Raw genomic sequence first — 11,484 nt, 5'->3', positions numbered from 1 at the left:
TATTGTGAGACTGAACCTAATGTCGGTATGACGGACCCGGTGCAGATATTGTAATAGTTTTGATTCAGACTTGCGTGATATTGCTATTATTTTTGAGCAGGCGTTTTACTTACAACAAAGGAGGGTCCGACAGATTATTCGATAAGAGGATTTTAATGGAAAGTATTCCAGTACCATTAATATCACATGATTTTCTTTCTATATTTATTTTTGTTTATTTTCTTTATTTTTTCTCTTTTTCCTTTCTGATATATACTTTCATCAGAGTCGTAGGTATTATGGAATAATAAATAGATAATGACGGGAAGGGTAGGGAGAAAAACGTAATTATTATTATTATATCGTACGTAATTAAATAAATAATGAGCACATCTGTCATAAATATAAGCACCAATTAAAATATTTAAAGTCAATACTTTATGTTTCTGTTCGCATTGTTGTTGTGCCTTTATAAATAAATAATCGCCTCCCATCAGTCGACACTCTATCTGGAACTTTCTTCACGTATTAACAAGTAAAAGCGTCACGTTGACGTAAAAAAACACTAAACAACAATATATGGAGACACAGCAGTGATAACTATCTAGACAGACTCTCGGGTAGTATGAGAAGTCCTTAAAAGTTTTACCAAATAGTTTCTTAAAAAATAATTAATATTTATTATACCTACCTAGCTAGATTGTCTATAGATATAATTAAATTAATCTCACCTTTGAATAAAATTACAAGAAGACATTTAATGTATAGAACTATTTGGTTTTATATTTATAAATTAGATTAGTCTTTTTTATGTTTTGTCCACTACCCTCTTTCGTTGTGTACACCTATCTTCTTTAGCCTCTGCACCACCTTAAGATTGACTGGTACAAAATGCCTTCGGCATTAAGTTCTCCTATATACTCTTTGTATATAAAGTGCAATAAAATAAAATAAATAAACCAGGCTTACTCACCTAAATCGGCGCTGATAAAAAAACAAAACGCTCCTGTCAAAATCCGTCACATATCTTGACTTATGATATCACTTGAACTAGTGATAGGGGTTATCTCAAAATGCCAACTTTAATGCTGTAGGTAGGATATATTTTATGTACGGACAGTGATCACCGTACACAAGGTGATAAAACCCGCCATAGTGGCCCACGTAATTGTCGCGTTCTGAGATCAGCCTGTGTATAACCGGATCCAACAGGCCGGCATAATTGTGTCGACTGACGAGGGGTAATCATATCTCGTCAGTCGACAATCTATTGGTACTCCACTTACCGTCAGGTGCAGTCGGGTCGCATTATTGAGCCCGTATAAAAAAAAATTGTCACCGTCTGATTTGATATCACACTTAAGAGCGAAACTGAGTCATATCACTACATAGTATAAAACAAAGTCGCTTTCTCTGTCCCTATGTATGCTTAAATCTTTATAACTAGGTACACAACGGATTTTGATGCGGTTTTTTTTAATAGATAGAGTGATTCAAGAGGAAGGTTTATATGTATAATAACATCCATTAAATAGTGGAGAAATATTGTTATTTTGTTATGTTATACCCGTGCGAAGCCAGAGCGGGCCGCTATGTTTTTATATACAACGTTCACAGTTTTTCTGTAGTGTATTTAGTATCAGCATTGCACCCGTGCGAAGCCGGGGCGGGTCGCTAGTCTATTAATAAGGACCATAGAGTTCCCACAAATCGTTCTTTGTGGTTGCTCGTGGAAAATCATTGTTAATCTGACTATTGTAATACCATGATCAGAAAATAACGATTTATTTAATATCATTTGACAAATACCAATAAAAAACCACAAGTTCATTACAATACCTTTGATATAGTATGTCGATAACTTATTTAAATATCAAGTTTTCGAATATGAAAAAGATGCAAGGGTTTAATAGGCTAATTCCCATCATATCATGGGACAAAATACACATTTTTTTATTGCTTTGAATGACGAGACGAACTTGCCGTTCGCCTGATGAAAAGCGATACGACCGCCTATAAACAGTAGACACACCATCCAACAGCTTGAATCACAAAGAATTGTTTGGTATTTCACTGCGCTCGCCATCCTGAGACATGAGATGTCTCATTATGTCCAGTAGTTACACTGGCTACAATGTCCTTCAAACCGGAACACAACAGTGACTAAACACTGCTGCTTGGCGGCAGAAATAGATATTGCGGTAGTACCTACCCAGGCGGACTTTCACATATGAGAGACCTACCACCAGTAAAAACGCATACCCAAAAGGAGGTATATACCTACCTATAGAATTACAGTGTCTATTAGCAATGTTTACTTAAGTTTTTTTATTTAATTAACTTAGAAGTTCGCAAGAGGTGACTTGCCGATGCAATGGACGTACGCCCTTGGCCCGACAATCTCTGATTGATGTGCAAACACTTAAATCATATTACAAAAATATATGTTTGTTTGTCCCCGTTTATGGTTCAAAAGGGCCAACGAAATGTGATAATTATTTGCTTGAAGTATCAAGAAGACCGCGGAGCAATATTGACTATAACTTTATTTAGATCTTGATACAACTTTAGTCGTTAGATACCTCTCGTTAATCACTATTTTTATTAGACGATAGTAGAGTAGGGTCCAATAGAATGTCGACTGACGAGACATGATTACCCCTACGCAGTCGACACAATTATGCCGGCCTGTTGGAACCGGATATATACAGACTGATCCCGGAACGCGACACTTACGTAGGCTAGTATGTCGGGTTTTAACTCCTTGTGTACGGTGGCCGCTATCCGGGTGGATATCAAATATAGCCATCAGCAAAAGCCGGCTTGTCTAGTTGTTACTGCACATTTCTCTACGTTAATTTGGCAGTGAACAATACTATAGCAAAGCAAAATATTTAGACTGTTCAAAGTTACAAATACACGCTTTGCAATATTGCCCGAACAACCTTTAAGTTTGCGCACAGGGCCGCATTCAGGACTGGTATAGGAGACAATTAAATGTTCAATAACAGTATTAGCATTAAATGTTAGATCAATTAAATTAAATGTTTACGAAATGAATGGCATTTTCTTAAATGTCCTCAACATTTTTTTAAACAATATTTACATAGAAGTGTATATGACTTTAAATATTTCTAAGGGAATAAAGGATATTTCTATTTTTTAATAGGACGGTCAACCTTAATAAATATTCCAACCAAAATCCTCCATAACACAATCAAAGACGAAAGAAAAAACTTTTAGTAATATTAAGAAATTAGAGCAAAAATTTTAAACTTACAATAGTAACTTTAAGAAGCTTGCATTAGGTATGATATAGCTATAATAAATATCGATTATAATTATCACATTGATTTAAAGGGAATCAAGCCCCCGACGCGTGCGGCCCTGCGCAATAGAACCTGCGCTCGCGCAACTCATCCAACCACATGCAATCTCACGGCCCAGTCTGGTATCACCTCTCGCAGGGGGTAGACGCGCGCCCCTCTCCAAATATTCCGCGGATTGTTGTAATAATAAATTGTGCCAAGTGAAGTGTTCCTACACAAGTTTTCTTATAAGGATTTATAATTGTAAGTATTTTTTTGTAACGTGGGTATTTTGGGTTTGGTTTATAATGTTTGGGTTTTGCAGTATTTTGGTGATATTTTGATAAGTATTGCGTTTTGCCTTTCTAAATCCTGTGGGAACGCGTAGGATATGAGGACGATTTATATAAATAAGTATATCTAGGTAGTACAAAGTTAAAACTCATTAGAAAAGAATTTTTAATATTTGCTACGTTTCTTCACCACAAAAATGAGACACAAGGTACCCTCCTGTTTGATATTTAATCTTGTTGCAATAAATAATTTTCTCTAAAATCGAAATAATTGACGGTATTTAAATAATTGCACAATCATTGAACAACTGCGAAGGTAAAAGCCAGAAAAAGAAATACCTAATAAGTAATTCATACGATAAATTTTCCTTTCATTATGATCTAACAAAAACTGGCCGTCATCACATTGTTCTTTTTTTCATTTATTATACCGGAAGGTTTCATAAGTCGCAAACAGATAATAATCAAAGTTTTCAACTTGGGAGCTAATTTCAAATTTTGATCCATGGAGGTAAAACGAACAATTCATTAGTAAATGCCAACAATTCAACACATTTATTTACTTATTTATTTTTATTGGATCGCCAGTGGGTACATTAAGAACAAAAAGCAAACACTGAAATCAAACTACCCAGTTACAGGCAACCACAACTAACAAAATATTACATCGGACATAATTTACACTAAAGATTTACAGAGCATTATTTAACACATTATACAAGTACTTACATATATAAGTATTAGTGGCGAAAGCTGCATATAGCCCGATTCCTGCCGGCGTCCTGTTCGTGACTTATCGCACCCTTAATAAAATAATGACCTATTTCAAAATTGTTAATTTGTGGCAGTCGCCGGAAAACTATTTTTCGTTTGCTACCTTTTTTTGAAGTTCCTATAAAATTGATCTTATTAAAGATAGGTAAAAAATTAAACCTATAGCATAAAAAAAAGGGAAAAAACTAAAAAGTCGCAAATAGAAATTAGTTGTTTGACGATTCTCACAAATTGGCAATTTTGGAATGGGTCATTATTTTATTAAGAGTGCGTTATGTAAAATCTAATTATCATCAGAACGATTTGTAGACCACATTTTTGCATTAGTACCTACATGTTGTAAGGCGTTCCCTTTTGGAAAATATCACCTTTGCCACTGAAAAGTATATACTATTAAATCCAGAGGGCAGCTCTCGTCCTGTCGCAGTCCCTCACGTCCAAAATTATAATAATTACTGACGTAACTTCAGAAACAGATCATGCGAGATGCGCCAGTGATCAGCTGACAGCTAACATTTTTATGTGAATAGACGAGGATATTCCTCGTCGGTTGATAACGACATCAATAGCTTAGTCTTCAACAGCTTTACTAAGCATCAGTGGTGAAGGTGATATTTTCTGAATGAGAACCCGACATAACATATAGGTGCATAAATGCGGTCAGTAAATCGTTTTAATAATAAATAGATTTTCCGTTGTCTCAATCAATAGCCCAGCAACCAGTCCAGCTAGATCCCATCCACAGACCCAGTATAATTCCCATCTTTACTGCAATAGTCCCTGCACCTTGCAAGCGTTTTCTTTGGCTGTATTTCCTCCATAAGTACAGACATATAGAGTATTTGCATTGTATAAACCCCAACTAGAGTAATATATCTTAAAGGGGCATCTACATGTTGGATCCATGTCCCCACGCAAGCCTTCCAAAAGGACTAGCCTTTATGCCGTGATTTCCCGCAGGAAAGATACAACATAATAAGATTTTAGATAAATCGCACTCTTAATAAAATAGTGACCCATTCCAAAATTGCTAATTTGTGGAAATCTTCAAACAACCAATTACTGTTTGCGACCTTTTAGTTTTTCCCTTTTTTTTTCATGCTATAAGTTTCATTTATTACCTATATTTAATAAGCTCAATTTTATAGCAACTTCAAAACAAAAGGTAGCAAACAAAAAATAGTTTTCCGACGACTGACACGAAATTACGAAAGTGAAGCAGGAATCGGGTTCTATAGACCCTACGCCACTGATAAGCATTGTATGACCCTGCAATATGCTCGCCATCATGAACATGCTTAAATGTCTTTTAAAATTAAAAAAAAAACAGCACGCACTACTATAAGACACCAATGAGATATAATTAAACCCGTATTTCCGTGACAGAATTATTTTCTTTACTCTGAGTGATCTAGCCAGGGCCGGCTTTAGGTAATCAGGCCTCCCAGAGGTTATTTTTTCCTTATTTACATAAAAACGCAGCAAATACCTCTTAACAATAATTAGTAGTTACCGGTTAGTTTTTGTTAGTATAAAACCTGTTTATTTATTGTCAGTCGTCATGCCTACTTGCTAGTTTATTTATATGTTAAATATTGTGAGTCTATGTTTGATTTATTGTAGCATAAATTCTGTTGACAAATTTATATCTAAATCCGGGTTTCACTCATAATCTTTTATTGAACAACATATAAATATACTATTGGGAACAACACGTCTCTTAACCTTATAATTCTAAGCTCATTTATATTGTATTATAGGCGTCTTCAGGGTCATTTTGACATTACGCTTCCACCAAAACACATACTTATCTCCTTTAAAATAACACTTTTCAACAAGTTACTTAAACAGTAGATATAAATAAAATATTTAAGTTTAGAACTAAATAAATATAAAAAACTACAGGCCCTTATGCCATTATTACTACTCAAATAAAATTCGATGCAGCGGCAACATGATACTTTCAATTAGAAATATACACTCGTACGCGCCATGTTTGCACTAAACTACAAAATTATCAAAAATTTGATAACCTGAGATTTTTGGTAAAAATATTCGTGGATGATTTTTGGCACAATGTTAGAAGGAAAGGACGAGCATGCTGTATTATTTATTAACGCATTGTCAAAATGACCTTGTGTATGTAAACGGCTTCACCATTCTGAATTTCTCCATATTGCCTTAATTAAAAAATAACACTGTAAAATTGCATTATGTATAGATTAATTTTAGGAGATAAAGTTCTAAAACAATCTAATTAATTTTTTAACAATTCCGAATTAAATACTTTATTTTTGACATTTAAAATCAACGTCTAGTTTACAAAAAGACAAGCCTGACTGACAAGAATATAAAAATAAATAATAATGCATTAAGGCTTAGCAAAAAATTGTAAATAATTAACGAATTTTCATACAAATAATTATTTTGCCCATTCTTGGAACAAAAAAGATTAATTAATTTGAGTGTCATTGTGTCAAAATATTTTTTATAGTTGTCAACATAAAGAAATAGATACGCACTCGTGGTGTTACGCGTCCAATTGAGAACTCCTTTTTAAACTCTTTAATGTTTCGTGCTTAGCTTCTAGGTAATTTAGAATAGCATTTTTTTTACTTTTTATCCGATTTCTAATTTCCTAGTTTTAGCTCCGAATTCAACCTCATTTATCTTATGTCAGATATTAAAAAAAAAACATTTTTTATCTGTAATAGCGAAGGTACCCTGACAATTTTTTAATTAAGCTTAATGTCTTCCTCTATATGATACTAGTTTACGGGCTCTAAAACGTCATTGCCTTGGGAATCAATATATAAAACCTAGTTCTAAAAACATATTATGAGTCATATTATATTAATACTTAGTATTTACTAATTAGAATCAGGTTTCCTGCTGAATCGCCTCGAATGTGCAACGTTGTCAGGCCATTGCCCTGCTAAATGCCATCAGAGTTTTTTTTTTAATATTAATTTACCAGCCAGTCAGAAATAGCTGGTCTTAAAAAAAGTTAGTTTGTTCGCTGTAACTTTTTTTTATTTTTACTTGCTACAGCGTTGCGGTACGAAATAGTTGTACAATATGAACGAGTTACAAATGTTGATTCGCCATGTTTGGAAGTAGTGCTATAGCATGCAGACATATTTATTGTAAATAGGCCGGTGCGACGGCAGTTCCATTGTCTCAATAAATATTATCGTGAAGTGAAAATGTTTATTATTTCGCATTTATTACGAGTGTGATTTCCCAAGACGCACTACTTTTCAATAACTCCTGTTGCTTTTCGAATGCGGGCAATGTTTCTATGATTGTTTCGGTATTGTATATAGGAGGCAAATGTCGTTTAAGGCGATACCTCAAGGTCCATTTTCATACATTTTGTTTCACCTTTAATCTGGGTAACTAAACAAGTATTGGCAAGTAAAGAATTTAAATTCACGTCTAGTTAGTGATTAGTTCTCGCAGTTGAAAGAACGTAAAATAATTAATAATCATGGATATTTCGGCCTTTAAAATTTAATATGACGAAATTTTAAAGGCCGAAATATCCATGATTATTAATTATTTTTACATTTTTCTTTCAACTGCGAGAACTAATCACTAACTAGACGTGAATTTAAATTCTTTACTTGCCAATACTTGTTTAGTTACCCAGATTAAAGGTGAAACAAAATGTATGAAAATGGACCTTGAGGTATCGCCTTAAAATCAGTACTTTTATTAGAAATGTATTTTAGTGAAGTATTTATGTCAAATAAGTTAACGTTTACGTTTTTTGCTGGTAGTTGGATGTATTACAATACATCGGTGGTCACATACGGTGGTCGATATCCGGGCGGATATACATATCCGCCCGGATATCGACCACCGTACACGAGGTGTTAAAACCCGCCATAGTGGCCCACGTCGTGTTCCGGGATCAGTAGATCTTATTCCAACAGGCCGGCATTAATATGTCGACTGTCCAAGGGTAATCATCCCTCATCAGTCGACATTATATTGTACCTTACTCCATTTACCATCAGGTGCAGTTGGGTCACTTTATCGTGCCTATAAAAAAACGTATTTCTCTACAGTTGTTTAACAATATTAAATGTCAATGACAGAAGCGGCGATAGTCTAGTTGGGTGTGGAACGGTCTGCCAAGACGAATGTCCGCAGGTTCAAATCCCAAGGGCACACACCTCTGACTTTTCTAAAAAATCATGTGTGTATTCTTTGTGAATTTATCGTTCGCTTTAACGGTGAAGGAAAACATCGTGAGGAAACCTGCACATCCGAGAAGTTCTCTATAGGAATTTCGAAGGTGTGTGAAGTCTACCAATCCGCACTAGGCCAGCGTGGTGGACTAAGGCCTAATCCCTCTCAGTAGTAGAGGAGGCCCGTGCTCAGCAGTGGGCAAGTATATAATACAGGGCTGATATTATTTATTATTATAAATGTCAATGATACTGCTGATTCACTAAGTTTACTATTACCATGGCTACACGATTAACTATTCGAAGTGTCGTAGTCGTATTTTAGTTCCAAATACGCTCACGGAGCGCTGTTCAAATTTCCATACAAAAATTTACTTCAACGAAACCATTACGATAACTATACTATAACACGTAAATTCGTGTTCGGGGTACAGGTGACAAAATTTCTAGTTTTTCGGCTTACTCTATAAAAAAGCTAAGTAAGCTATTAAGTCTAGTATAAAACATATACAGACCGTTCAATGCAATGTGGCCATTGAATTACATTGAAAAAGTGACAGCAAGCTCGCAGTATAGATGTATGACTCATTGACAATACTAGGTATAAAACGCGTTCAACGCGCTAACCGGTTGCTTTCGAAACCCAATAAAAATTGATTCAAAGATACGCATTGTATCATCCATTATGAATTATTTTATTACGAAAGACCGCGTTTGACCTTACGGACTATCGAGGTAATCCTACAAATGTCATCTAAAACAAATCTTGACCCTTGACATTTTCTGAATGCGACCCTGCACTGCATTAATTAGGCCGATTTTATATTTCGAATTTATTTCGAAAAAGGAAGCATTACGCAGACAAATGGGTTATTTTTTCATCATGTTACATACCTTCTTTAAATATATTGAATTTACGACCAGTTCGGATTACTTATTACATTCAAATTTTAATAAAAAAAATTAATATGAAATAGTAAATAGATACTTATTATACTTTTTTGGCGTAACATACTCAGCCAGTGTTTTTAGATGAAACATAAAAAATAGGATTGTTTGTATTCAAATAAATAAGTACTAATCGTTTTTGCTAGGCCCCGACAGCTAGGCCTAGGCTCTTATGAACTCTCTTAGTATTTATTAAATTATAGTTTGCGGTTTCAAAACCTGTGCACTCAGTCATTTAAGTTATGACGAGAAAATGATCCAAGTTATAAATAAAGTGCTAATCTTTTGTTCACGCGACTGCGGTTTTGTTATTTCTAACTGAATTTAATACGAGGAAAACCTGCATAATCTTTAACGCTTGCACGATATAGACATCATTATGTATCCTAACCTTTTTAAACTAACTTGTTAAACATATTTACTTTTTTAATTTTCAATAGCATCGTTCTCACTGGCAGTTCTAAGAATTATTGATAGCTCAATTCTATTTTTAAATAGAAGTGCGATCAAAGTGCATTGTGACATATGGATTAAAATTTGAAATTCGAATCGACCGCCATTTTCCTTTAATAAACACCTAAATAATCTATTATTCCTTACATCTCACTTAAACTTTAACGTATGCTCTACATAAGTCGAAATTAAAATCAATTATTTATATTTCTGAATAAAACTAGCTAGTTTTTTATATGTCTCGGCTTGTGGAAGCAACGACTGTTCCCACAAGAGTAGGCAGGTTAGCCAACACTGTCAACCGCTTCATTAGACCCATTCCCATAGCTGTTGTGAAAACGCTCTTTACACATATTTGATTTGCAATACGCAATTTTCCCGTGACTTTTAATAATCTAGACAAATGTAGTGGCTTCAAAGACGCTATATTATATATATCCAAGACGCGCATCGTCAGTGGCTTGCAAACGTCATAGCGTAGATTTAAAGCGATTGAGGTTCTTCCCAATGGCGAACTAGTTTACTTTTTAAATCAATTATTTGTCAAACACATAACATGTAGCAGAAATAATACGTATTTCGCGACGATTCGATACACCTTGTTTAAAATATTTACACGTAATAACAGAGTGTGAAATTCTTTAATTGCATATAATATTTGCTTTATATTGACATCAGTAAAGTCCCCTACTAGGTGTATTGTCAGTGTAGCGGTCTTAGGTTTGATTTTCAGGTTGGACAAAAGTTTAAGTGAATTTAGCTAAATCGAGATTAATATCACGAAGAGAACCTGTAGAAGTTGGCTTCCACCAATCATTTTTATCGCGTAAATAATAATGTCGGGATGACTTCTGCAAATTATATGTACTTCCAGAACTTGTGGCAAGTTGCATGTGTATGTCTATTGCAATATTACCAGTGTAAATGCATCTGGAAGTTCTTGTGCAATGCAAGTGCAAGAACATGCTAGTTAAAACTTAGTATAACATCAGTTACTCGGGAGTCCATCCCTAAGAGGCAGAAGTTGACGTTGTCAGCAAAATAAAATGGCGTGTTACGTCAAAGTCACATGGAGCTAAAATAAGCACAAAAATATATTAAATAACCAGTAATTGCCGGATTAAAATACCTTCATATCGTCTCTCAAATCAACGTATTCATTTTTGACGTCAGTGCTAAGGCGGTCAGTGGCAAAAACTAAAGCAAAAAAAACTTGTTTATCGTTAATCCTAAGTTACACTCTCATTTGACCGCGCACGCAATCCAAGCAATTAAAATTAATATATGCTTATATCTCGCAAAATTATCGTAATTCGTAATATCGCGCAAGAGTGCAATCGGTGGCCAACTGGGCAAACATTGCATAGCGATGCGACACGCTGCTAATGTCTCATTCAATATTTGTGTTTCTCACTTCACGGATCATATTCTTTAAAAGCAATATTCGATCCACCGCCGTTGTTTTTCTTTCTATTTTATCAGTAAGTGTAGTTAAATATCATATTTGCGTTTTCGTGCATAATAGATAAGTTT

General features: G+C 34.6%; 1 protein-coding gene across 1 annotated transcript in view; it reads left to right on the top strand.

The window, feature by feature from the left end:
* Positions 1–3,408: 3,408 nt before the first annotated feature.
* Positions 3,409–11,484, top strand: part of LOC115442462 — a 94,686-nt gene continuing 86,610 nt past the window's right edge. The window contains exon 1 of the mRNA XM_030167501.2: positions 3,409–3,551. The gene's annotated coding sequence lies outside the window, so the exon portion shown is untranslated. The remainder of the gene's footprint in view (positions 3,552–11,484) is intronic.

The sequence above is a fragment of the Manduca sexta genome, chromosome 7, assembly GCF_014839805.1.
Source record: "Manduca sexta isolate Smith_Timp_Sample1 chromosome 7, JHU_Msex_v1.0, whole genome shotgun sequence".
Lineage (NCBI taxonomy): Eukaryota > Metazoa > Arthropoda > Insecta > Lepidoptera > Sphingidae > Manduca > Manduca sexta.
Note: the sequence above shows the minus strand (reverse complement) of the source record. Positions and strands in the feature narration are given on the sequence as shown.